Here is a 24,663-nt window from a genome sequence, read left to right as displayed (position 1 = left end):
GGAAACCAATTCTGGTTATCGCTTCTCGGCCTTTTGGCTAAGATCAAGTGTAGTATCTGTTCTTATCAGTTTAATATCTGATACGTCCCCTATCTGGGGACCATATATTAAATGGATTTTTAGAACAGGGAGATGGAAAAAGAGCTTGCTCTGTCCACTCCACGCATTGACCTGGTATTGCAGTATCTCCAGGACCGGTGCACCCCTTCTTTAATGCAGTTTCTAAAATCAGAAAGAATTGAATTCAATGCTTTTTGTTCATTTTGCTTGTTTGTCGGATTTTGGGATGGACTCTTTGGCTTTGCTTTTCTTCTCCTCATTGGATTTTTCATGTTAAAAGTTGCAGAAGCCAGATGACAAGCTCATTTTGGTTCAACTTCAGCAACTGTGCATTGCATTGCCATGTAATGTAATGTAATGCAATGCTATCTATCTAGCTCTCCCTCTATACTTCCTTTTGGATAAACAGACATATTAGGCAAGCATATTGGAGCTTTCACCTAAATAACTACAGGTGGTGAGATAAGCTGCACAATATAGTTGACCTCTCAGTATATTGTTGCACACACACCATCTATTTAGCAAATGCCCTTGTTATCAACAGCAGCCTTTTAAACTCACCTGAGCTAACAGGTATGTGAGCTGGTTACTCTGCTGCGCTTAAAATTTCTTTTTTGGTTTGCTACAATGCCTTTTCTGAAACGTTGTCTTCCTCTGCTGGAACACTGACTTCTTTCATTTAATGCCTGCAGACTATAAAAGAGAAACCAACCCAAAAAGTTTGGTTGATTAGTCTGTGGCATTCTTTTAAACTGTTGCTTATGGCGGTCTCTGTGAGCTTCTCAGTGACATTCAGCCATCCAGGTATCCCGCCTGCAGTAGACGGAATGTGGCAATGGAACGCTGGCTGCGCGTGTCATAATAGGCTCTGAGCCTTTATATACCTGCGCACAGCAGCAGCCACCTTCAGTCTGCTGCTGGACAGCCAGCAGCAGCAGCAGCAGGAGAGGTAATTAATCAGCAACCCTCCTGCTAAGGGTAGACAGCTGCTCGTTCCACCCCCCCCCCCGCCTTAATTGGTTCTCCTCCCTTCCAACGGTGTTGAGGCGGGTGGGAACAGCCGGGGGTTGAGGGTACTGTGCTAAAAGAGGTGGAGTTATGCAGATCTAAAACGCGTGGATTGCAGCAGCAGCAAGCCGAAAAGTGCAGGCATGTGAGGGATCTAGAGGTTGACAGCATGTCTTCTTAACGGGAGTCCAGGTGGCCATCTCCACAAAAGGACTTTTCAGAATCCTTGGGTGGCACCGTAGTCGGAAACCAATTCTGGTTATCGCTTCTCGGCCTTTTGGCTGCGATCTAGTGTTGGTTTTACTGGCATTGGTTGTAGTTGGAAGGTGCCTGGGGTACCCCGCCTCTTGGCCTTGGGTTCGGGTCCCACTCTTGTAGTGGGGCTTAGGCCCTTGCTGCTATAAGGAGGTGGGCTTAGTCCCTGGGCAACGGGTTGCGATCCCAGCTGTACAGTCCTAGGATTGTTCAGCGACTCCTTAGTTGCGGAAATCCCCCATTATTGGTTGCGGAAATCCCCGTTTTCCTGTTGCGGAAATCCTTGTTTCACCATGGATTCAGATCCAGGTGAAATTCCGACCTATGCCCGGTTACGGCATACGGTGCGGTTTTACTTCCATGAGGGAGGTAAAGATAACAGAGGTTTACGTTTTATTGTGGATGATCTTCTTGTGAAATTTTTTTCAATCCAGAAATCCGAGATCCTGGCAATCCAAGACTACCCGAAGCGTGGTGTATACGATGTCACATTCACTGAAAAAGGTATCCACCAAGATTTTTGCCGTAAAATGAATGATCCTGATATAATTTACCAGAGAAAGCCAATCTTTAAAGGTGTTAAAATTGTCGAACATGAATTAGATGTGATAAAAACTGTAATTGTTAAAATTTACTCTCCTTATACAAAAGAAAGCGATGTTATTTCATTTTTATCCAATTATTTCAGCAAAGTGGTAAGCCATGGAAAAGTTATGAATGAGTGCGGAGTTTGGGCGTGTAAGTGGAAATTTACGGTGACATGTATTAAGGACCCTTCAAGTCCGGGGGGTATAAGACTTCCCCCAGCACGTTTTAGAATTGGAAACACGAATGGTGACCTCTTTTTTAATGGGATGCCAGCATTCTGTAGGAAATGCAAAAAATACGGCCATTCTAACTGTGACATTACTTGTGTAGCCTGTGGGAGCAAAGACCATAAAACTGAAAATTGTACAACTGGAATTTTTTGTAGCAACTGTGTTTCCAGAGGTCATGCTTTTTCTCATTGTCCTTTTAGGAATACCTCAAAGAGAGCTCAAGCTGGGCAAACAGAGAGACCTTCACCCCCTGAACCAGAAAAGCCCTCACCCCCTGACCAACCCTCGGCTGGTTCGGACAAGCCCGCGGAGGAGAATGAGGGGGAGAGTATGGAAATACCGACCGAGGATGGTGAGCCATGGTGTACTGTTGGAAACTCGAAGCAAAAGAGGGAACGGCGTGGTAACCCACAAACAGAAACCCCTGCGGAGGGACCGAGGGTGGGTGCTACAGGCCAATCCTCACCTTCGAATCCTCCTGGGAATACTCAAGGGCGCGAACAGTCTGGCCAAAAAAACGCAGGTTGCACGGAGTGGATAGGGCACCTAAGGAAGTACCCCCACCGGAAGCCCCGGATGGAAGTGGGAAACCTCAAACGGTGCCTTTACAGGGTGAGGAGGTTGCCAATGTCCCACCCCCTTCAGAAATGGAGGGGGAGATGGAGATGGCTGACTCAGTGATCCTGGAAACTCCTGAAAATAAGTGGTCAACGTCTGAGACGCATGTGCTCGATACGATTCCCCCAGATGGTGCCTCGATAGGGGTCCAAATGGGGGTTCGTGAGCAAAGAGGCAGGCAATACGACCAAGCAGAGTTGGACAGAATGGAACAAGAGTATATCCTGGGAGGTCTACGGTCTGGGACACTAACAGATGAGGAGTCCTCCGTGACGGGCTCTCTGTTGACGATCAATGATCCCTCATCTCCTGGAATAGAAATATAAACCAGCTGAGGTAAGAGTTTGAAAGAATGCTAAATTTCCTTTTTTTCTCTTATGGCAGGGATTAGTGGTTTTTCTCTTAACGCTAGAGGGTTGAAAACTAAGACCAGAAGAGTTGCTCTCTTTGATTTTTTATCCTCTCTAACAGCTACAGTTTTCTTTTTACAGGAATGCTGCATCCCACACAGTTTAAATTATACAGAATATGAGACTGATTGGGCACATGGACCCTCAGTATGGTCAGGATCAAACGGGTCCAGGTCAGCAGGGGTCGCCATTCTTTTTAAAGGGAATGTTTTTATTGACTCTGTTCAAGAGGTTTTACCAGGTAGAATTTTATTAGTAAAAGCTTTTATTGATGGTTTTAAATGGCAATTTTTAAACTTTTATGGAGCCACAGATAAGCAAGAAAGAGCTGATATGTTGAATATGTTACCCTTATTTATTAATGATTCTGTCCCTCTTATTTTATCAGGAGATTTTAACTGCATTTTAGGTGGAGAAAAAAGGTTCTCAAGCTCCACAAGTAGGAATTATGATAAAACGTCTTTTATGTTAAAAAATGTCATACAAGATTTTAATTTAACAGATGTTTTTAAGGAGTGTAATAAAGACTTGCCTGCAGAGGAATGGGTAACCTGGAGCAACGTGAATTGTAGCTCCAGGATTGATTTTATTTTCTGCTCTAAAAATGTATTGCCTTTTAAATGTGAGCTTTTATCTAATGTTTTTTCTGATCACAAACTTTTATCCTTTTATGTGAAATGTAATGATTTTAAGAAAAAAGGAAAAGGTACCTGGAAGTTAAACATTTCCCTTTTAGAAGACCCCCAAGTTTTATCTGATTTTACTGAATTTTATTTACATTTTAAAAGAATAAGAGACCCCCATATCCCTATAAGTAGGTGGTGGGAAAAGATGAAAAAGAACATAAGAGATTTTTTTATGAAGGTTGGGGTCCAGAAAGCTAGAGAGAAAAGAGAATTTTATTGGCAACTCAACACTAGATTGGAGACCTTATATAAATTGAAGAGCCATGAGATTGAAGTAGATAAACAAATTAGTGACTTAAAAAGTGAAATTCAGCATACCTTGGAACAGAGAGGTAAAGAGTTAATTTTCCATGCAAAGGTCCAACATGTTGAAAATAATGAAACCTGTTCACGATATTTTTTTAAATGTATGGTGAAAAATCGTGTTTTTATTGAATCAATGGAAGGTAAACAAGACATAGAGGGTATTTTAGCTAAAGTGCATGAATTTTATTCCGAGCTTTTTAACACAAAATCTGTTGATGACCATTTTATGAAAAGTACTTTGGATGAAATTACAACTGTTTTAGACCCTGTCTCACAAGATGTTTTATTACAGAGTCTAACTGAAGATGAGATATCTGAGACCATAAGAAGCTTTAAGTCTGGTAAAGTACCGGGGCCTGATGGTATACCCATAGAATTTTATAAGGTTTTTTATGATATTTTACAGGAGGATTTATTTTATGTTTTTAGTGAGGTTTTTAATACAAAAACCCTACCGAACTCCTGGAAGAAAGGTGAGGTCTCCCTTATATACAAAAAGGAAGACAAAACGCAACTAAGAAATTGGAGACCTATCACCCTTCTAAATTGTGATTACAAAATAATGGCAAAAATTTGTGCAAATAGACTTAAAAAGGTAATAGGTAACATAATCCACCCAAACCAAGTGTGTGGCATACCAGGAAGGAGTGTTTGGGAAAATTTGAATCTAATCAAAGATGTAATAGATGACACAAAGTCGAGGGGAAATAAGCTGGCGGTCCTGTCTCTCGACTTTGAAAAAGCATTTGATAGAGTGTCACACCAATTCCTTTTTAATGTTTTAGCTAAAATGGGTATACCAGAAGGTTTTTTATGCTCTCTCAAAGCATTTTATCATGGTTGCACTAGTAAGGTTTTAGTAAATGGTTTTAAGACAAGTGATGTGTTTTTAAATTCTGGTGTAAAACAAGGTTGCCCTCTGTCCCCCTTGTTATTTATTTGTGCCCTTGAACCCCTACTCAGTGTCTTAAGGAGAGACAAGCAAATCCGAGGCGTCCATTTGCCAGGTGGGGGAGGGCTAGAAGCAAAAGTTACTGGATATATGGATGATGTAGCCATAACATGTAAAGATGCCCTGTCTATCCGGAAAACACTACGGCAAGTGGAATACTTCTGTGGTGGATCTGGTTTTAAAGTAAATTTTAATAAAAGCTGTATTTTAAATGTGGGGAATATGATTTTAAATGATGTACCGGTTCCTGAATGTGACTCTGTAAAGATTCTAGGTGTGATTTTTAACGAAACAAACAAAGGTAAAGAAAGCTGGGATCTTGTGGCACAAAAGGTAAATCAAAAACTATGTATGTGGAGGTTGAGGAAATTAACAATGGAAGGGAAGGTACTAGTTATAAAAATGGTAATTGTGCCTTTGTTATTGTACTTAAGTTTGGTGTTCCCCCCCCCACACATACCTTTACGAAAATAATCAAAGCTTGCTTCACTTTTTTCTGGAGCTCCAAGATGGAGAAATTGAAAAGAGAGTTAGTGGTCAAGCCTAAAGAGAAAGGCGGTAAAGATTTCCCCGATTTTAGAGCTTTTGTTTTAATAAGATTTTTTGTTTTATGTTTTAATGCACTGTCGAAAAATAGTTATTGGTCATATTTTATCCGTTTTAACACAGGTTATTTTATGAAACGTCATGGATGGTTTGAAACAGTTTTAAGTTCCCCATATGCTCTTAATACACCAGAAAGCTATAAGATTTTAGGAACTATTGTAAACACGTATGACTTAAAAGGGAAAAGTGCAGAAGACTTAAGAGATAGCAAAATGATTTTAAATGGTTTCAAACAAAAGGAATCAATTGTACAGATTGGGAATTTTAATGATAATAAATGTACTGACATATGGAAAGTTATTAATGAACCCTATCTTTTTAATTCCCAGAAGGACCTGGCCTGGAGCTGTGTGCATGATTGTCTTCCATGTCGGGCATTCCAACACCGAAGAGGACTCGTGAGAACTGCCAGATGTCCAAGACAAAGATGCCTCGGAGATGAGACTGTTTTACATGTTTTATGGACTTGTCACTTTGCACGACAAACATGGACTACAATATTTCCTTTGCTTCAAAAAATGACAAACATTAAGGATCTTACTTTTGAAACTGTCTTATTTGGTCGTGTGGAGTGCCCCAACGCCAGCAAGAGGATCATCGCATGGAAGACAATCAGTACCATCAAAGAAGCTCTATGGAAGGCCAGGAACATCCTTCTTTTTAAACACGATGTTTTATCTGTGAAAGATGTTTTAGAGTTGGCTTTTAGTGAAATGTATATGTATTATTTATTGGATAAAAAGAGAAATGTAATTTTATCAAAACAATGGCTGGTAAAAGAATGGAACACAGCAATCTAAACACATTGTCTGTATTTTAATGTAATTTTATTGCCTTATTGAACTGAAATCAATTTATGTACGAATGTATTTTAAAATGTAATGATTTTATGTTCATATCTAATGTATTGTAATTAAGTTTTATCCAATAAACGGGTGTACCTATGTTTGGGTACATTCCAAGTCAAAAAAAATCTGTTCTTATCAGTTTAATATCTGATACGTCCCCTATCTGGGGACCATATATTAAATGGATTTTTAGAACAGGGAGATGGAAAAAGAGCTTGCTCTGTCAACTCCACGCATTGACCTGGTATTGCAGTATCTCCAGGACCGGTGCACCCCTTCTTTAATGCAGTTTCTAAAATCAGAAAGAATTGAATTCAATGCTTTTTGTTCATTTTGCTTGTTTGTCGGATTTTGGGATGGACTCTTTGGCTTTGCTTTTCTTCTCCTCATTGGATTTTTCATGTTAAAAGTTGCAGAAGCCAGATGACAAGCTCATTTTGGTTCAACTTCAGCAACTGTGCATTGCATTGCCATGTAATGTAATGTAATGCAATGCTATCTATCTAGCTCTCCCTCTATACTTCCTTTTGGATAAACAGACATATTAGGCAAGCATTTTGGAGCTTTCACCTAAATAACTACAGGTGGTGAGATAAGCTGCACAATATAATTGACCTTTCAGTATATTGTTGCACACACACCATCTATTTAGCAAATGCCCTTGTTATCAACAGCAGCCTTTTAAACTCACCTGAGCTAACAGGTATGTGAGCTGGTTACTCTGCTGCGCTTAAAATTTATTTTTTGGTTTGCTACAATGCCTTTTCTGAAACGTTGTCTCCCTCTGCTGGAACACTGACTTCTTTCATTTAATGCCTGCAGACTATAAAAGAGAAACCAACCCAAAAAGTTTGGTTGATTAGTCTGTGGCATTCTTTTAAACTGTTGCTTATGGCGGTCTCTGTGAGCTTCTCAGTGACATTCAGCCATCCAGGTATCCCGCCTGCAGTAGACGGAATGTGGCAATGGAACGCTGGCTGCGCGTGTCATAATAGGCTCTGAGCCTTTATATACCTGCGCACAGCAGCAGCCACCTTCAGTCTGCTGCTGGACAGCCAGCAGCAGCAGCAGCAGGAGAGGTAATTAATCAGCAACCCTCCTGCTAAGGGTAGACAGCTGCTCGTTCCACCCCCCCCCCCGCCTTAATTGGTTCTCCTCCCTTCCAACGGTGTTGAGGCGGGTGGGAACAGCCGGGGGTTGAGGGTACTGTGCTAAAAGAGGTGGAGTTATGCAGATCTAAAACGCGTGGATTGCAGCAGCAGCAAGCCGAAAAGTGCAGGCATGTGAGGGATCTAGAGGTTGACAGCATGTCTTCTTAACGGGAGTCCAGGTGGCCATCTCCACAAATGGACTTTTCAGAATCCTTGGGTGGCACCGTAGTCGGAAACCAATTCTGGTTATCGCTTCTCGGCCTTTTGGCTAAGATCAAGTGTAGTATCTGTTCTTATCAGTTTAATATCTGATACGTCCCCTATCTGGGGACCATATATTAAATGGATTTTTAGAACAGGGAGATGGAAAAAGAGCTTGCTCTGTCCACTCCAAGCATTGACCTGGTATTGCAGTATCTCCAGGACCGGTGCACCCCTTCTTTAATGCAGTTTCTAAAATCAGAAAGAATTGAATTCAATGCTTTTTGTTCATTTTGCTTGTTTGTCGGATTTTGGGATGGACTCTTTGGCTTTGCTTTTCTTCTCCTCATTGGATTTTTCATGTTAAAAGTTGCAGAAGCCAGATGACAAGCTCATTTTTGTTCAACTTCAGCAACTGTGGATTGCATTGCCATGTAATGTAATGTAATGCAATGCTATCTATCTAGCTCTCCCTCTATACTTCCTTTTGGATAAACAGACATATTAGGCAAGCATTTTGGAGCTTTCACCTAAATAACTACAGGTGGTGAGATAAGCTGCACAATATAATTGACCTTTCAGTATATTGTTGCACACACACCATCTATTTAGCAAATGCCCTTGTTATCAACAGCAGCCTTTTAAACTCACCTGAGCTAACAGGTATGTGAGCTGGTTACTCTGCTGCGCTTAAAATTTCTTTTTTGGTTTGCTACAATGCCTTTTCTGAAACGTTGTCTCCCTCTGCTGGAACACTGACTTCTTTCATTTAATGCCTGCAGACTATAAAAGAGAAACCAACCCAAAAAGTTTGGTTGATTAGTCTGTGGCTTTCTTTTAAACTGTTGCTTATGGCGGTCTCTGTGAGCTTCTCAGTGACATTCAGCCATCCAGGTATCCCGCCTGCAGTAGACGGAATGTGGCAATGGAACGCTGGCTGCGCGTGTCAAAATAGGCTCTGAGCCTTTATATACCTGCGCACAGCAGCAGCCACCTTCAGTCTGCTGCTGGACAGCCAGCAGCAGCAGCAGCAGGAGAGGTAATTAATCAGCAACCCTCCTGCTAAGGGTAGACAGCTGCTCGTTCCCCCCCCCCCCCGCCTTAATTGGTTCTCCTCCCTTCCAACGGTGTTGAGGCGGGTGGGAACAGCCGGGGGTTGAGGGTACTGTGCTAAAAGAGGTGGAGTTATGCAGATCTAAAACGCGTGGATTGCAGCAGCAGCAAGCCGAAAAGTGCAGGCATGTGAGGGATCTAGAGGTTGACAGCATGTCTTCTTAACGGGAGTCCAGGTGGCCATCTCCACAAATGGACTTTTCAGAATCCTTGGGTGGCACCGTAGTCGGAAACCAATTCTGGTTATCGCTTCTCGGCCTTTTGGCTAAGATCAAGTGTAGTATCTGTTCTTATCAGTTTAATATCTGATACGTCCCCTATCTGGGGACCATATATTAAATGGATTTTTAGAACAGGGAGATGGAAAAAGAGCTTGCTCTGTCCACTCCACGCATTGACCTGGTATTGCAGTATCTCCAGGACCGGTGCACCCCTTCTTTAATGCAGTTTCTAAAATCAGAAAGAATTGAATTCAATGCTTTTTGTTCATTTTGCTTGTTTGTCGGATTTTGGGATGGACTCTTTGGCTTTGCTTTTCTTCTCCTCATTGGATTTTTCATGTTAAAAGTTGCAGAAGCCAGATGACAAGCTCATTTTGGTTCAACTTCAGCAACTGTGCATTGCATTGCCATGTAATGTAATGTAATGCAATGCTATCTATCTAGCTCTCCCTCTATACTTCCTTTTGGATAAACAGACATATTAGGCAAGCATTTTGGAGCTTTCACCTAAATAACTACAGGTGGTGAGATAAGCTGCACAATATAATTGACCTTTCAGTATATTGTTGCACACACACCATCTATTTAGCAAATGCCCTTGTTATCAACAGCAGCCTTTTAAACTCACCTGAGCTAACAGGTATGTGAGCTGGTTACTCTGCTGTGCTTAAAATTTCTTTTTTGGTTTGCTACAATGCCTTTTCTGAAACGTTGTCTCCCTCTGCTGGAACACTGACTTCTTTCATTTAATGCCTGCAGACTATAAAAGAGAAACCAACCCAAAAAGTTTGGTTGATTAGTCTGTGGCATTCTTTTAAACTGTTGCTTATGGCGGTCTCTGTGAGCTTCTCAGTGACATTCAGCCATCCAGGTATCCCGCCTGCAGTAGACGGAATGTGGCAATGGAACGCTGGCTGCGCGTGTCATAATAGGCTCTGAGCCTTTATATACCTGCGCACAGCAGCAGCCACCTTCAGTCTGCTGCTGGACAGCCAGCAGCAGCAGCAGCAGGAGAGGTAATTAATCAGCAACCCTCCTGCTAAGGGTAGACAGCTGCTCGTTCCACCCCCCCCCCGCCTTAATTGGTTCTCCTCCCTTCCAACGGTGTTGAGGCGGGTGGGAACAGCCGGGGGTTGAGGGTACTGTGCTAAAAGAGGTGGAGTTATGCAGATCTAAAACGCGTGGATTGCAGCAGCAGCAAGCCGAAAAGTGCAGGCATGTGAGGGATCTAGAGGTTGACAGCATGTCTTCTTAACGGGAGTCCAGGTGGCCATCTCCACAAATGGACTTTTCAGAATCCTTGGGTGGCACCGTAGTCGGAAACCAATTCTGGTTATCGCTTCTCGGCCTTTTGGCTAAGATCAAGTGTAGTATCTGTTCTTATCAGTTTAATATCTGATACGTCCCCTATCTGGGGACCATATATTAAATGGATTTTTAGAACAGGGAGATGGAAAAAGAGCTTGCTCTGTCCACTCCACGCATTGACCTGGTATTGCAGTATCTCCAGGACCGGTGCACCCCTTCTTTAATGCAGTTTCTAAAATCAGAAAGAATTGAATTCAATGCTTTTTGTTCATTTTGCTTGTTTGTCGGATTTTGGGATGGACTCTTTGGCTTTGCTTTTCTTCTCCTCATTGGATTTTTCATGTTAAAAGTTGCAGAAGCCAGATGACAAGCTCATTTTGGTTCAACTTCAGCAACTGTGCATTGCATTGCCATGTAATGTAATGTAATGCAATGCTATCTATCTAGCTCTCCCTCTATACTTCCTTTTGGATAAACAGACATATTAGGCAAGCATTTTGGAGCTTTCACCTAAATAACTACAGGTGGTGAGATAAGCTGCACAATATAATTGACCTTTCAGTATATTGTTGCACACACACCATCTATTTAGCAAATGCCCTTGTTATCAACAGCAGCCTTTTAAACTCACCTGAGCTAACAGGTATGTGAGCTGGTTACTCTGCTGCGCTTAAAATTTCTTTTTTGGTTTGCTACAATGCCTTTTCTGAAACGTTGTCTCCCTCTGCTGGAACACTGACTTCTTTCATTTAATGCCTGCAGACTATAAAAGAGAAACCAACCCAAAAAGTTTGGTTGATTAGTCTGTGGCATTCTTTTAAACTGTTGCTTATGGTGGTCTCTGTGAGCTTCTCAGTGACATTCAGCCATCCAGGTATCCCGCCTGCAGTAGACGGAATGTGGCAATGGAACGCTGGCTGCGCGTGTCATAATAGGCTCTGAGCCTTTATATACCTGCGCACAGCAGCAGCCACCTTCAGTCTGCTGCTGGACAGCCAGCAGCAGCAGCAGCAGGAGAGGTAATTAATCAGCAACCCTCCTGCTAAGGGTAGACAGCTGCTCGTTCCACCCCCCCCCCGCCTTAATTGGTTCTCCTCCCTTCCAACGGTGTTGAGGCGGGTGGGAACAGCCGGGGGTTGAGGGTACTGTGCTAAAAGAGGTGGAGTTATGCAGATCTAAAACGCGTGGATTGCAGCAGCAGCAAGCCGAAAAGTGCAGGCATGTGAGGGATCTAGTGTTAGAACCTTGCTGTTAGGTTTTTTTTCCTTTGCTGGTCACATGACCTTGTTGGCCTATTTAATCCTGCTCCGCCCTTCTGGCTTTGCTGGACTTCATTGTATATCTACTTTCTAGCTAGCCTGTGCTCTGTATCTAACTCTGTTAGTTTGCTTGGTCTACGGACCTCTAGGTTCTATCTATTTTGTTTGTTCGTCTGTCTGCTGCTATTTCTGTTAGGAGGTGTCCCATATTCCTCCCAGTCCTTAGTACTTGTAGGGATTCCCTCCCCAAATCTATAGGTCTCCGTACAGACTAGATTAGGACTTTAGCAGGTCTGATCGCAGGATCAGGTTCCCTGTTACATCGTAGGGATTCAGCTGAGTCTTATAGTAGGGACAGATCTCCTCTCTTTCCTTAGCTTTGGTAGCAGAACATAACAGTAAGTCCAGCCTGTAAATTCTCTAAGGAAAGATTTTTTTTTGTTCCATCATGGTGTCGGTTCAGGATTTGGCTAAACACCTGCAGGGACTCTCTCTGGAAGTGGCCGAGCTCCGTCAGCACGTGAGTAACTGTCCTGGAGCATATTTCTTGGAGCCTAAGGTATGTTTGCCGGATTTATTTTTTGGTGAACATCGAGAATTTTTTTCATTTAAAAATGCTTGCTTATTGTATTTTCGTTTGAGACCCAAGTCCTCTGGGGATGAATCCCAGCGCGTAGGGTTCATAATGTCACTTTTGCGCAAAGAGCCTCAGGAGTGGGCCTTTTCTTTGCAACCTAGTGATACATGCTTCAGATCAGTGGATAGTTTTTTTTCTGCTTTAGGACTATTATATGATGATCCTGACCGTGTGGCATCAGCTGAGACTGAGTTGAGACGTTTAAAACAAGGATCAGGTAATATGGAAAAATATTGTACACATTTTCGTCGTTGGTCCACTCAAACAGGGTGGAACGATTCTGCTCTGAAAAGTCTATTTCTTGCTGGGCTCAGTGAAAAGGTTAAAGACCTGCTAATTGCTTATCCTACACCTGAGGATTTGCAACAGGCTATGCAATTAGCTATACGGGTGGACAGAAGACTGCGTGCTAGGGTTAATGAGAGCAAATCCTCTGCTATGTCAGTTTCTGGTTATGATAATGTGTGTACTAACAGTGGTGAACCGATGGAGATTGGATCGGTGGCACCTCGCTCTCAAGAAAAACACCGTCGTTTTTCAGAAGGCTTGTGTTTCTATTGTGGAAAATCTGGTCATTTGATTAAAGGCTGTGAGCTTCGTATGAAGAAAGAAAAAAAAATGGTCAGTCACGCCCGTATTGCCTGTTTAAATTCCAAGGGTATATTTTTAGCTGCTTCCACGATTGCTCAGGAAAAATTAATGGAATTTCGGGTGTTTGTTGATTGCGGGTCTACACTGAATGTTATTGATGGGGGATTCGTGGAAAAACTCAATTTAAAACCTGAACCTTTATCATCCCCCATTGCTGTGGTTTCTGTGGATGGCTCCCCTTTGAAGAATATTACTCTCAAGGTCAGTGAATTTCCTCTCACTATTAATGGTGTTCACCATGAGAAATTGGATTTGGTAGTGTTGAATAACTTGCCTTCTCCAGTAATATTGGGTTTGCCCTGGTTAAAATTTCACAATCCTGTACTGGATTGGTCTACCAGTGAAATTAAATCCTGGAGCCATAAATGTTATGACAAGTGTTGTAACGGGCGTATTGCAGCTTTGGATAGGGGAGAATTGCCTGTTCCTATTCAGGATTTTTGGAGAGTTTTTTCTGAGAAAGAATCGCAGGTTTTGCCTCCCCATAGAGACTATGATTGTTCTATTGAATTTGTCCCTGGAGCGACTCTTCCTAAAAGTCGTTTATTTAACCTTACTATTCCTGAGAGGAAGGCTTTGGAGGAATACATACAGACAAGTTTGGCCGCCGGTCACATTAGGCCCTCTAAGTCTCCTGTGGCGGTTGGATTTTTTTTTGTAAAAAAAAAGGACGGCGGTTTACGTCCTTGTCTGGATTTTCGTGAGATTAACAAAATTACGGTACGCAATCCTTACCCACTGCCATTGATTCCTGATCTGTTTAACCAGTTACTGGGGGCCAAGTGGTTCTCTAAAATTGACCTTAAGGGGGCATACAATCTGTTGCGCATGAAGGAGGGTGATGAATGGAAGACTGCTTTTAACACTCCTGTGGGTCATTTTGAGAATCTGGTTATGCCTTTTGGTCTTACTAATGCTCCTGCATTTTTTCAGAATCTGATTAATGACATCCTTAGACCTTTGATTGGTAAAAATGTGGTTGTGTATTTGGATGACATTTTGATTTATTCGCCAGATCTGGAGTCTCATTGGCGGAGCGTGCGTGAGGTATTACAGTTATTAATGGACAATTCGCTTTTTGCTAAGCTGGAGAAATGTGAGTTCGCTGTACAGAGAATTAGTTTTTTGGGCTACATTATCTCCAGCAAAGGTTTTGAGATGGATCCGGTTAAGGTTCAGGCTGTGCAGGAATGGCCTAGGCCTATTGGTTTGAAATCAATACAGAGGTTTTTGGGTTTCGCCAATTACTATAGAAAATTCATAAAAAATTTTTCTAGTATTGTCAAACCTCTGACTGATCTCACCAGGAAAGGTGCTGATGCGGTTCAGTGGTCTTCTGAGGCCATTGAAGCTTTTGTGTATCTCAAGGAGAGGTTCACCTCTGCTCCCATCCTTATGCAGCCTGATGTTACTAGGCCGTTTTTGGTTGAGGTTGATGCTTCCTCTGTGGGGGTTGGCGCAGTATTGTCTCAGGATAACGGGGATGGATTACATCCCTGTGCCTTTTTTTCAAAAAAATTTTCGGAGACTGAATTGAATTACGATATTGGTAATCGGGAATTATTGGCTATTAAACTCGCATTTGAACACTGGCGCCACTTCTTGGAAGGTGCGGAATTTCCCGTTCAGGTTCTTACGGATCATAAAAATCTGATATATCTTGACGCTGCCAAGCGCCTGAATGCCCGTCAGGCTAGGTGGGCACTGTTTTTCTCGCGGTTTAATTTCTCCGTTACTTACATCCCTGGTACTAAGAATGTTAAGGCGGATGCCTTGTCTCGCAGTTTTTCTCCCATAGTCGGTGCTGAGAAAGAGGAAAACATTTTACAAGAAGGTGTTGTGATAGCTGCTTTAGACTCCGTTTTGGAAGATGAGATTCTTAAAGCTCAGGAGAATGCCCCATCTAACACTCCTCATGGGAGGTTGTTTGTGCCTGGGACCTTTAGGAGAGATTTGTTTGTTGAGTGTCACGAATCTCGGTTGGCAGGTCATCCCGGAATCTCTGAGACCAAGAGACTGGTGGGTCGCAGTTTTTGGTGGCCTGGATGGCAGAAGGAAGTCATTAAGTGGGTGCGCCAATGTACTATATGTGCTAGATCTAAGTCCTCACATACTCCTGCTGCGGGGTTGCTTTGTCCTTTGGAGGTCCCCAGTGCTCCTTGGACACATTTGGCTATGGACTTTATAACTGACCTTCCCCCCTCTGAGGGTTTTACTGTCATCTGGGTGGTCGTGGACCGTTTTAGCAAGATGTGTCACTTGGTTCCCTTCGTCAAACTGCCCTGCGCTAAAACTCTCGCTAAGGCCTTTGTCAAGGAAATTGTCAGACTTCATGGCGTTCCTACTGACATTGTTTCTGATAGGGGTCCTCAGTTCGTGGCTCGTTTTTGGCGTGCCTTTTGTGACAGGTTGGGAATTCATTTGTCGTTTTCGTCCGGATATCATCCTGAATCTAATGGCCAGACAGAAAGGAAAAACCAGGATGTTGAGCAGTTCTTGCGTTGTTTTGTGGCAGACAATCAAGAGGGGTGGTCTGAGTTTCTGCCACTTGCCGAATTTGCTCTGAACAATCATACATCTTCTTCTGCTGGTTGTTCGCCTTTTTTTTGTTGTTCTGGGAGACATCCGTCGTTTGGGTCGTTCTCCAAGTTGGGATCGGCCGTGCCTGAGGAGGAGAATTTTTCCGGTGATTTGGAAAGAGTTTGGACGGATGTGCGTGGTAATCTTCAGGAGGCCAACAGAAAATCTAAAGACTACTTTGATAGGAAACGACAGGAGGTTTTGTTCGCTGTTGGTGACATGGTTTGGTTGTCCTCTAGGAATCTGCGGTTGAGGATTCCTTCTAGGAAATTGGGTCCCAAGTTTGTAGGGCCCTTTAAGGTGCTTCAGGTTGTCAACCAATCTGCTGTTAGGTTGGAGGTTCCTACCTCCTGGAGAATTAATCCGGTCTTTCATGTCTCTCTGTTAAAAAAAGCTGTTGTGTCGGATGGTGACGCCTCTGCCTCTGTTCCTCCGGTGGTGGAGGACGGGGAATATGAAATTTCTCGCATCCTTGACTCTAGACGGTATAGAGGTAGTTTGCAGTATCTTGTGGCCTGGAAAGGTTTCGGACCCGAGGATAACTCTTGGGTGAGGTCAGATGATGTTTCCGCGTCCAGACTTATCAGAGCGTTTCACAGGAGATTTCCTGATAAGCCTGGTCCTAGGGGATCCGGAGGATCCTCTTAGAAGGGGGGGTACTGTTAGAACCTTGCTGTTAGGTTTTTTTTCCTTTGCTGGTCACATGACCTTGTTGGCCTATTTAATCCTGCTCCGCCCTTCTGGCTTTGCTGGACTTCATTGTATATCTACTTTCTAGCTAGCCTGTGCTCTGTATCTAACTCTGTTAGTTTGCTTGGTCTACGGACCTCTAGGTTCTATCTATTTTGTTTGTTCGTCTGTCTGCTGCTATTTCTGTTAGGAGGTGTCCCATATTCCTCCCAGTCCTTAGTACTTGTAGGGATTCCCTCCCCAAATCTATAGGTCTCCGTACAGACTAGATTAGGACTTTAGCAGGTCTGATCGCAGGATCAGGTTCCCTGTTACATCGTAGGGATTCAGCTGAGTCTTATAGTAGGGACAGATCTCCTCTCTTTCCTTAGCTTTGGTAGCAGAACATAACATCTAGAGGTTGACAGCATGTCTTCTTAACGGGAGTCCAGGTGGCCATCTCCACAAATGGACTTTTCAGAATCCTTGGGTGGCACCGTAGTCGGAAACCAATTCTGGTTATCGCTTCTCGGCCTTTTGGCTAAGATCAAGTGTAGTATCTGTTCTTATCAGTTTAATATCTGATACGTCCCCTATCTGGGGACCATATATTAAATGGATTTTTAGAACAAGGAGATGGAAAAAGAGCTTGCTCTGTCCACTCCACGCATTGACCTGGTATTGCAGTATCTCCAGGACCGGTGCACCCCTTCTTTAATGCAGTTTCTAAAATCAGAAAGAATTGAATTCAATGCTTTTTGTTCATTTTGCTTGTTTGTCGGATTTTGGGATGGACTCTTTGGCTTTGCTTTTCTTCTCCTCATTGGATTTTTCATGTTAAAAGTTGCAGAAGCCAGATGACAAGCTCATTTTGGTTCAACTTCAGCAACTGTGCATTGCATTGCCATGTAATGTAATGTAATGCAATGCTATCTATCTAGCTCTCCCTCTATACTTCCTTTTGGATAAACAGACATATTAGGCAAGCATTTTGGAGCTTTCACCTAAATAACTACAGGTGGTGAGATAAGCTGCACAATATAATTGACCTTTCAGTATATTGTTGCACACACACCATCTATTTAGCAAATGCCCTTGTTATCAACAGCAGCCTTTTAAACTCACCTGAGCTAACAGGTATGTGAGCTGGTTACTCTGCTGCGCTTAAAATTTCTTTTTTGGTTTGCTACAATGCCTTTTCTGAAACGTTGTCTCCCTCTGCTGGAACACTGACTTCTTTCATTTAATGCCTGCAGACTATAAAAGAGAAACCAACCCAAAAAGTTTGGTTGATTAGTCTGTGGCATTCTTTTAAACTGTTGCTTATGGCGGTCTCTGTGAGCTTCTCAGTGACATTCAGCCATCCAGGTATCCCGCCTGCAGTAGACGGAATGTGGCAATGGAACGCTGGCTGCGCGTGTCATAATAGGCTCTGAGCCTTTATATACCTGCGCACAGCAGCAGCCACCTTCAGTCTGCTGCTGGACAGCCAGCAGCAGCAGCAGCAGGAGAGGTAATTAATCAGCAACCCTCCTGCTAAGGGTAGACGGCTGCTCGTTCCACCCCCCCCCCGCCTTAATTGGTTCTCCTCCCTTCCAACGGTGTTGAGGCGGGTGGGAACAGCCGGGGGTTGAGGGTACTGTGCTAAAAGAGGTGGAGTTATGCAGATCTAAAACGCGTGGATTGCAGCAGCAGCAAGCCGAAAAGTGCAGGCATGTGAGGGATCTAGAGGTTGACAGCATGTCTTCTTAACGGGAGTCCAGGTGGCCATCTCCACAAATGGACTTTTCAGAATCCTTGGGTGGCACCGTAGTCGGAAACCAATTCTGGTTATCGCTTCTCGGTCTTTTGGCTAAGATCAAGTGTAGTATCTTTCGAAAAGGCGGTTTTGGATGTTGGCCGCCCTAGTAGATTGATACATTATGCACACTGGGGTTTAGGCGCTTGTTAGTACGCCAGGTGGCTAATATAGTCATCTGGTGGAAAGCATGGCCCCCCAGGATCGACGCCATTGGGCCGGGGAAGATCGAAAGCCCGAAGTGTGAAGTGCCCCAGGAGTGGTGACCCTGGGGTGCCTTAACTCACTGGGATTGGGAACCCCACTTGAGTTTATGGCACATTTGCACAAGCACTTCAAATTTTCTTTCTTCGCACACACCCTTATTCCGGGCCTTCTGGCCTTAGGATGGGGAATTATTCAATTCCCGGTCGAAGGTCCGGGCAGTATTATACTGTGAAACCTTCACTATTTATTTAATTTCTTTGTCACTGTGTGTCCACTTATTCACGTGTGTCACGTCCTACTAGGATTTTGTCGGGATGCGGTTCCCTTACGGGTTCCTCTTTTGGCAGGTCTAGGGGGGGAGTGTGTGGCCATCAGGTTCCGCTCCCCCCTGATCCCCCCTGGCTCTCCTCTTTAGGGAGGAGAGCATTGTTGGCTCCCCTCTTCCGGGAGGGGAGCACAGTCTTTGGCTCCCAGTGCCTTGCTCGGGTGAGAACTCGGGCAGGTGCTGGGGGTAAGATTGGGTCGCCTCTGGCTTCGGCTGGAGGTGGCTTTTTGTCCCGGTTCCTCGCTGTGGCCTTTTGGCTCGGAGGGACGGGGAATGGTTTGGGGGACCCTTCTCCTTTTGGAGAGGGTTTCAAGAAGACCAGCATCCTAGTGCACTTTTTTTGTGGCACTTGTCACTTTTTTAAGCGCACTCGGGTTTTGTACACGAATTCGGGCTTTCGAAAAAAAAAAAAATCTGTTCTTATCAGTTTAATATCTGATACGTCCCCTATCTGGGGACCATATATTAAATGGATTTTTAGAACAGGGAGATGGAAAAAGAGCTTGCTCTGTCCACTCCACGCATTGACCTGGTATTGCAGTATCTCCAGGACCGGTGCACCCCTTCTTTAATGCAGTTTCTAAAATCAGAAAGAATTGAATTCAATGCTTTTTGTTCATTTTGCTTGTTTGTCGGATTTTGGGATGGACTCTTTGGCTTTGCTTTTCTTCTCCTCATTGGATTTTTCATGTTAAAAGTTGCAGAAGCCAGATGACAAGCTCATTTTGGTTCAACTTCAGCAACTGTGCATTGCATTGCCATGTAATGTAATGTAATGCAATGCTATCTATCTAGCTCTCCCTCTATACTTCCTTTTGGATAAACAGACATATTAGGCAAGCATTTTGGAGCTTTCACCTAAATAACTACAGGTGGTGAGATAAGCTGCACAATATAATTGACCTTTCAGTATATTGTTGCACACACACCATCTATTTAGCAAATGCCCTTGTTATCAACAGCAGCCTTTTAAACTCACCTGAGCTAACAGGTATGTGAGCTGGTTACTCTGCTGCGCTTAAAATTTCTTTTTTGGTTTGCTACAATGCCTTTTCTGAAACGTTGTCTCCCTCTGCTGGAACACTGACTTCTTTCATTTAATGCCTGCAGACTATAAAAGAGAAACCAACCCAAAAAGTTTGGTTGATTAGTCTGTGGCATTCTTTTAAACTGTTGCTTATTGCGGTCTCTGTGAGCTTCTCAGTGACATTCAGCCATCCAGGTATCCCGCCTGCAGTAGACGGAATGTGGCAATGGAACGCTGGCTGCGCGTGTCATAATAGGCTCTGAGCCTTTATATACCTGCGCACAGCAGCAGCCACCTTCAGTCTGCTGCTGGACAGCCAGCAGCAGCAGCAGCAGGAGAGGTAATTAATCAGCAACCCTCCTGCTAAGGGTAGACAGCTGCTCGGTCCACCCCCCCCCCGCCTTAATTGGTTCTCCTCCCTTCCAACGGTGTTGAGGCGGGTGGGAACAGCCGGGGGTTGAGGGTACTGTGCTAAAAGAGGTGGAGTTATGCAGATCTAAAACGCGTGGATTGCAGCAGCAGCAAGCCGAAAAGTGCAGGCATGTGAGGGATCTAGAGGTTGACAGCATGTCTTCTTAACGGGAGTCCAGGTGGCCATCTCCACAAATGGACTTTTCAGAATCCTTGGGTGGCACCGTAGTCGGAAACCAATTCTGGTTATCGCTTCTCGGCCTTTTGGCTAAGATCAAGTGTAGTATCTGTTCTTATCAGTTTAATATCTGATACGTCCCCTATCTGGGGACCATATATTAAATGGATTTTTAGAACAGGGAGATGGAAAAAGAGCTTGCTCTGTCCACTCCACGCATTGACCTGGTATTGCAGTATCTCCAGGACCGGTGCACCCCTTCTTTAATGCAGTTTCTAAAATCAGAAAGAATTGAATTCAATGCTTTTTGTTCATTTTGCTTGTTTGTCGGATTTTGGGATGGACTCTTTGGCTTTGCTTTTCTTCTCCTCATTGGATTTTTCATGTTAAAAGTTGCAGAAGCCAGATGACAAGCTCATTTTGGTTCAACTTCAGCAACTGTGCATTGCATTGCCATGTAATGTAATGTAATGCAATGCTATCTATCTAGCTCTCCCTCTATACTTCCTTTTGGATAAACAGACATATTAGGCAAGCATTTTGGAGCTTTCACCTAAATAACTACAGGTGGTGAGATAAGCTGCACAATATAATTGACCTTTCAGTATATTGTTGCACACACACCATCTATTTAGCAAATGCCCTTGTTATCAACAGCAGCCTTTTAAACTCACCTGAGCTAACAGGTATGTGAGCTGGTTACTCTGCTGCGCTTAAAATTTCTTTTTTGGTTTGCTACAATGCCTTTTCTGAAACGTTGTCTCCCTCTGCTGGAACACTGACTTCTTTCATTTAATGCCTGCAGACTATAAAAGAGAAACCAACCCAAAAAGTTTGGTTGATTAGTCTGTGGCATTCTTTTAAACTGTTGCTTATGGCGGTCTCTGTGAGCTTCTCAGTGACATTCAGCCATCCAGGTATCCCGCCTGCAGTAGACGGAATGTGGGAATGGAACGCTGGCTGCGCGTGTCATAATAGGCTCTGAGCCTTTATATACCTGCGCACAGCAGCAGCCACCTTCAGTCTGCTGCTGGACAGCCAGCAGCAGCAGCAGCAGGAGAGGTAATTAATCAGCAACCCTCCTGCTAAGGGTAGACAGCTGCTCGTTCCACCCCCCCCCCGCCTTAATTGGTTCTCCTCCCTTCGAACGGTGTTGAGGCGGGTGGGAACAGCCGGGGGTTGAGGGTACTGTGCTAAAAGAGGTGGAGTTATGCAGATCTAAAACGCGTGGATTGCAGCAGCAGCAAGCCGAAAAGTGCAGGCATGTGAGGGATCTAGAGGTTGACAGCATGTCTTCTTAATGGGAGTCCAGGTGGCCATCTCCACAAATGGACTTTTCAGAATCCTTGGGTGGCACCGTAGTCGGAAACCAATTCTGGTTATCGCTTCTCGGCCTTTTGGCTAAGATCAAGTGTAGTATCTGTTCTTATCAGTTTAATATCTGATACGTCCCCTATCTGGGGACCATATATTAAATGGATTTTTAGAACAGGGAGATGGAAAAAGAGCTTGCTCTGTCCACTCCACGCATTGACCTGGTATTGCAGTATCTCCAGGACCGGTGCACCCCTTCTTTAATGCAGTTTCTAAAATCAGAAAGAATTGAATTCAATGCTTTTTGTTCATTTTGCTTGTTTGTCGGATTTTGGGATGGACTCTTTGGCTTTGCTTTTCTTCTCCTCATTGGATTTTTCATGTTAAAAGTTGCAGAAGCCAGATGACAAGCTCATTTTGGTTCAACTTCAGCAACTGTGCATTGCATTGCCATGTAATGTAATGTAATGCAATGCTATCTATCTAGCTCTCCCTCTATACTTCCTTTTGGATAAACAGACATATCAGGCAAGCATTTTGGAGCTTTCACCTAAATAACTACAGGTGGTGAGATAAGCTGCACAATATAATTGACCTTTCAGTATATTGTTGCACACACACCATCTATTTAGCAAATGCCCTTGTTATCAACAGCAGCCTTTTAAACTCACCTGAGCTAACAGGTATGTGAGCTGGTTACTCTGCTGCGCTTAAAATTTCTTTTTTGGTTTGCTACAATGCCTTTTCTGAAACGTTGTCTCCCTCTGCTGGAACACTGACTTCTTTCATTTAATGCCTGCAGACTATAAAAGAGAAACCAACCCAAAAAGTTTGGTTGATTAGTCTGTGGCATTCTTTTAAACTGTTGCTTATGGCGGTCTCTGTGAGCTTCTCAGTGACATTCAGCCATCCAGGTATCCCGCCTGCAGTAGACGGAATGTGGCAATGGAACGCTGGCTGCGCGTGTCATAATAGGCTCTGAGCCTTTATATACCTGCGCACAGCAGCAGCCACCTTCAGTCTGCTGCTGGACAGCCAGCAGCAGCAGCAGCAGGAGAGGTAATTAATCAGCAACCCTCCTGCTAAGGGTAGACAGGTGCTCGTTCCACCCCCCCCCCCGCCTTAATTGGTTCTCCTCCCTTCCAACGGTGTTGAGGTGGGTGGGAACAGCCGGGGGTTGAGGGTACTGTGCTAAAAGAGGTGGAGTTATGCAGATCTAAAACGCGTGGATTGCAGCAGCAGCAAGCCGAAAAGTGCAGGCATGTGAGGGATCTAGAGGTTGACAGCATGTCTTCTTAACGGGAGTCCAGGTGGCCATCTCCACAAATGGACTTTTCAGAATCCTTGGGTGGCACCGTAGTCGGAAACCAATTCTGGTTATCGCTTCTCGGCCTTTTGGCTAAGATCAAGTGTAGTATCTGTTCTTATCAGTTTAATATCTGATACGTCCCCTATCTGGGGACCATATATTAAATGGATTTTTAGAACAGGGAGATGGAAAAAGAGCTTGCTCTGTTCACTCCACGCATTGACCTGGTATTGCAGTATCTCCAGGACCGGTGCACCCCTTCTTTAATGCAGTTTCTAAAATCAGAAAGAATTGAATTCAATGCTTTTTGTTCATTTTGCTTGTTTGTCGGATTTTGGGATGGACTCTTTGGCTTTGCTTTTCTTCTCCTCATTGGATTTTTCATGTTAAAAGTTGCAGAAGCCAGATGACAAGCTCATTTTGGTTCAACTTCAGCAACTGTGCATTGCATTGCCATGTAATGTAATGTAATGCAATGCTATCTATCTAGCTCTCCCTCTATACTTCCTTTTGGATAAACAGACATATTAGGCAAGCATTTTGGAGCTTTCACCTAAATAACTACAGGTGGTGAGATAAGCTGCACAATATAATTGACCTTTCAGTATATTGTTGCACACACACCATCTATTTAGCAAATGCCCTTGTTATCAACAGCAGCCTTTTAAACTCACCTGAGCTAACAGGTATGTGAGCTGGTTACTCTGCTGCGCTTAAAATTTCTTTTTTGGTTTGCTACAATGCCTTTTCTGAAACGTTGTCTCCCTCTGCTGGAACACTGACTTCTTTCATTTAATGCCTGCAGACTATAAAAGAGAAACCAACCCAAAAAGTTTGGTTGATTAGTCTGTGGCATTCTTTTAAACTGTTGCTTATGGCGGTCTCTGTGAGCTTCTCAGTGACATTCAGCCATCCAGGTATCCCGCCTGCAGTAGACGGAATGTGGCAATGGAACGCTGGCTGCGCGTGTCATAATAGGCTCTGAGCCTTTATATACCTGCGCACAGCAGCAGCCACCTTCAGTCTGCTGCTGGACAGCCAGCAGCAGCAGCAGCAGGAGAGGTAATTAATCAGCAACCCTCCTGCTAAGGGTAGACAGCTGCTCGTTCCACCCCCCCCCCGCCTTAATTGGTTCTCCTCCCTTCCAACGGTGTTGAGGCGGGTGGGAACAGCCGGGGGTTGAGGGTACTGTGCTAAAAGAGGTGGAGTTATGCAGATCTAAAACGCGTGGATTGCAGCAGCAGCAAGCCGAAAAGTGCAGGCATGTGAGGGATCTAGAGGTTGACAGCATGTCTTCTTAACGGGAGTCCAGGTGGCCATCTCCACAAATGGACTTTTCAGAATCCTTGGGTGGCACCGTAGTCGGAAACCAATTCTGGTTATCGCTTCTCGGCCTTTTGGCTAAGATCAAGTGTAGTATCTGTTCTTATCAGTTTAATATCTGATACGTCCCCTATCTGGGGACCATATATTAAATGGATTTTTAGAACAAGGAGATGGAAAAAGAGCTTGCTCTGTCCACTCCACGCATTGACCTGGTATTGCAGTATCTCCAGGACCGGTGCACCCCTTCTTTAATGCAGTTTCTAAAATCAGAAAGAATTGAATTCAATGCTTTTTGTTCATTTTGCTTGTTTGTCGGATTTTGGGATGGACTCTTTGGCTTTGCTTTTCTTCTCCTCATTGGATTTTTCATGTTAAAAGTTGCAGAAGCCAGATGACAAGCTCATTTTGGTT

The 24,663-nt window shown here is 43.8% G+C and overlaps 11 non-coding genes across 11 annotated transcripts; all 11 read left to right on the top strand.

The window, feature by feature from the left end:
- Positions 1-17: 17 nt before the first annotated feature.
- Positions 18-208, top strand: LOC141208249 (U2 spliceosomal RNA). Its single transcript, XR_012278483.1, has one exon. It is a non-coding gene; the product is annotated as a U2 spliceosomal RNA (small nuclear RNA).
- Positions 209-6,658: 6,450 nt separating this feature from the next.
- On the top strand, positions 6,659-6,845 carry LOC141210586 (U2 spliceosomal RNA). The gene has a single exon (XR_012280741.1). It is a non-coding gene; the product is annotated as a U2 spliceosomal RNA (small nuclear RNA).
- Positions 6,846-7,966: 1,121 nt separating this feature from the next.
- LOC141209903 (U2 spliceosomal RNA) lies at positions 7,967-8,157 on the top strand. Its single transcript, XR_012280090.1, has one exon. It is a non-coding gene; the product is annotated as a U2 spliceosomal RNA (small nuclear RNA).
- Positions 8,158-9,277: 1,120 nt separating this feature from the next.
- Positions 9,278-9,468, top strand: LOC141208248 (U2 spliceosomal RNA). The gene has a single exon (XR_012278482.1). It is a non-coding gene; the product is annotated as a U2 spliceosomal RNA (small nuclear RNA).
- Positions 9,469-10,588: 1,120 nt separating this feature from the next.
- Positions 10,589-10,779, top strand: LOC141208246 (U2 spliceosomal RNA). Its single transcript, XR_012278480.1, has one exon. It is a non-coding gene; the product is annotated as a U2 spliceosomal RNA (small nuclear RNA).
- Positions 10,780-16,878: 6,099 nt separating this feature from the next.
- Positions 16,879-17,069, top strand: LOC141208350 (U2 spliceosomal RNA). Its single transcript, XR_012278582.1, has one exon. It is a non-coding gene; the product is annotated as a U2 spliceosomal RNA (small nuclear RNA).
- A 2,001-nt stretch (positions 17,070-19,070) lies between these two features.
- LOC141210610 (U2 spliceosomal RNA) lies at positions 19,071-19,253 on the top strand. The gene has a single exon (XR_012280762.1). It is a non-coding gene; the product is annotated as a U2 spliceosomal RNA (small nuclear RNA).
- A 1,120-nt stretch (positions 19,254-20,373) lies between these two features.
- On the top strand, positions 20,374-20,564 carry LOC141208245 (U2 spliceosomal RNA). Its single transcript, XR_012278479.1, has one exon. It is a non-coding gene; the product is annotated as a U2 spliceosomal RNA (small nuclear RNA).
- Positions 20,565-21,684: 1,120 nt separating this feature from the next.
- LOC141208244 (U2 spliceosomal RNA) lies at positions 21,685-21,875 on the top strand. The gene has a single exon (XR_012278478.1). It is a non-coding gene; the product is annotated as a U2 spliceosomal RNA (small nuclear RNA).
- A 1,121-nt stretch (positions 21,876-22,996) lies between these two features.
- On the top strand, positions 22,997-23,187 carry LOC141209998 (U2 spliceosomal RNA). Its single transcript, XR_012280181.1, has one exon. It is a non-coding gene; the product is annotated as a U2 spliceosomal RNA (small nuclear RNA).
- Positions 23,188-24,307: 1,120 nt separating this feature from the next.
- On the top strand, positions 24,308-24,498 carry LOC141208339 (U2 spliceosomal RNA). Its single transcript, XR_012278571.1, has one exon. It is a non-coding gene; the product is annotated as a U2 spliceosomal RNA (small nuclear RNA).
- Positions 24,499-24,663: the final 165 nt, after the last annotated feature.

This window comes from Phyllobates terribilis, unplaced genomic scaffold, assembly GCF_046119375.1.
Source record: "Phyllobates terribilis strain yellow unplaced genomic scaffold, ASM4611937v1 Scaffold_169__1_contigs__length_4117513, whole genome shotgun sequence".
Classification (NCBI taxonomy): Eukaryota; Metazoa; Chordata; class Amphibia; order Anura; family Dendrobatidae; genus Phyllobates; species Phyllobates terribilis.
This window is presented reverse-complemented; position numbering and strand designations above follow the sequence as displayed.